This window comes from Hyaena hyaena, unplaced genomic scaffold (genome assembly GCF_003009895.1).
Source record: "Hyaena hyaena isolate Hyena2069 unplaced genomic scaffold, ASM300989v1 scaffold_249, whole genome shotgun sequence".
NCBI lineage: Eukaryota > Metazoa > Chordata > Mammalia > Carnivora > Hyaenidae > Hyaena > Hyaena hyaena.
This window is the reverse complement of record NW_024080880.1, coordinates 1541647-1544009: the sequence shown is the minus strand read 5'-3', so window position 1 is coordinate 1544009 and position 2363 is coordinate 1541647. Positions and strand designations below refer to the sequence as shown.

Genomic DNA, 2363 nt, shown 5'->3' with positions numbered 1-2363 from the left:
TCTTAATGTTAGATGTGGCCATATAACTTGCTTTGGTAATGAAATGGGAGCACAAGTGGTGTGTGCCACTTCTGGATGAAAACAGAGTATCCTTCATCATACACTTTCTTTCCTATTCTTTTTACAATCTGTTTATAGTGACAGATTCATTCTCATATAATAAATGCTAATATAAATAAAATCATATGGCATGTGCAATTTTGTCTAGAGTTTTTCATTCTGCACGTCTGATATCCATCCATTTTGTTGAATATATCAATAGCAAATTTTATGTTGTGTAGTTTACATGGTATAGACATAACACCATATATATATATATATATATATATATATATATATATATATGCTCATTCATCTGTTGATTGACATTGACATTGGATTGTTTCTGATTCTATTAAAAATAAATCTTTTATGAACTTTTACATAAATGTCTTTACATGGGCATGTGCTTTCAATTCTCTTGGGTAAAACCTAAGAAACTGTGAATCTATTTACCAAAGTGGTTGTACTACTTCACTTTGCAGGCAACGATTTATGAGAGTTTCAATTCTTCCATATCCTCATTAAAAATCATATTTGTTAGTTAATTTCACTTCCCTGATTATCAGTGATGTTTAACATACTAACATGTGTTTGTCATCTGTGTATCTTCTCTCATGAAATGTCTGTCCAAATTTTTCCTCTAATTTTTAGGTTGGCTGTTTGATTTCTTGTTATCTGAGAGTTCCCTAGACATTCTGGACACAGTTTGATACAAGGTTTGCAAATAATTATATTCTACCCTGTAACACATCTTTTCTCTTTCATAGCTGTGATATTTCAAGAGCAGAAACTTTGTTTTAAATTTGAAGATGTTCAGTTTGTCCTTTTTTTCAAAAGATCGTGCTTTTGTTGATGTATCTAACAAATATTTGTTGCTAAACCCAAGGTCACAAAGATTTTATTCCATTTTTTCCTAGATGTTTTGAATAAGGTTATGATCCTTTTGACTGAACATTATTTACCATCCAAGCTATGTATCATTTATTTTTCATACAGATATCCAATTGTTTTAGGAAAATTTATTGAAAGGACTATTCTTGCTCCAATGCTATGCATTTGAACCTTTATTTAAAAACAAAAAAAAAAAGAGTTGGCCCTTTCCCTTGGTCTCTTTTCCTCATTGGCAGCAGTGGCAGATTGTGCAGACCTGGGCAAGATTAAGACTGGAGACCTTCTCAACAAGAAGGAAGAGCTGCTGAAACAGCTGGAAGACCTGAAAGTAAATCTGTGGCAGAGGCACCTGGGTGGCTCAGTTGGTTGAGCCTCTGGCTCAGGTCACGATCTCGCGGTCCATCAGTTGGATCCCCACATTGACTTGCTGCTGTCAGTACAGAGCCCTCTTCAGATCCTTTGTCTCCCTCTCCCTCTCCCTGGGTGTCTCTCTCTCTTTCTGTCAAAACTAAAATAAACATCTAAAAAGAAGAAAGCAAAGTTGAGCTGCCCCAGCTGTGTGTCGCCAAAGTGACAGGTGCCAGGGCCTCCAAGCTCTCCAAGATCTGAGTTGTTCACAAATCCATTGCCTGTGTCCTCACCATTGTCAACCAAACTCAGAAAGAGAAGCTCAGAAAATTCTACAAGGGTAGGAAGTACAAGCCTCTGGATTGGTGCCCCAATAAGACACATGCCATCATCTGCCAGCTTAACAAGCACTAGGAGAAACTGAAGACCAAGAAGCAGCAGCAAGTACAAGGTCAAGACCTGAGCATTGGCATCAATAAAACACAAACTGAAAAAGTAAATAAAGATGAGTTGTCCTTTTATGTGTCAATCTATTTTTTGACTCTATACTTTATTACATTTATCTATCTATCTTTATGAAAATATCACATGGTCTTGATTACAGTAGCTTTATAATATGTTTTGAAAGAGTAATCCTGCAAATTTTTTCTTACTTTCAGGGTTGTTTTGAGTAGTCTCTAAATTTTTATATAAATTATTTAAGAAAAATTTTCATATAAATTTTAGAATCAGCTTGTCAATTTCTACCAAAAAATACTATGACAATCCTTATGGGAATTGTATTAAATCTACAGATCAATGTGGGAAGGTTTGTCATCTTAAATGTACTGAATCTCCCTACATATTACGAAGTATTGTCTCTCCACTCACTTTCATGTATTATTTTAATATTTTAAATTTATTATTGAAGTTTAATTTGAGGACTTTTATATATTTTCATTCTCTACTTTTAGAACATAAGTAAAATTATAATAATTGTTCTAAAGTACTTTCCTTTAATTCTAATCTTGGTGTCACCTCTGGGTTGTTTTTACTTAACTGATTTTTTTCCTTACTATGGATCATATTTCCTTACTTATTTG

At 33.8% G+C, this 2363-nt stretch overlaps 1 long non-coding RNA gene across 1 annotated transcript; it reads left to right on the top strand.

Moving 5' to 3' along the window:
* Positions 1–536: 536 nt before the first annotated feature.
* Positions 537–1802, top strand: LOC120240075. The gene is made up of 2 exons (XR_005530579.1): positions 537–758; positions 1170–1802. It is a non-coding gene; the product is annotated as an uncharacterized LOC120240075 (long non-coding RNA).
* Positions 1803–2363: the final 561 nt, after the last annotated feature.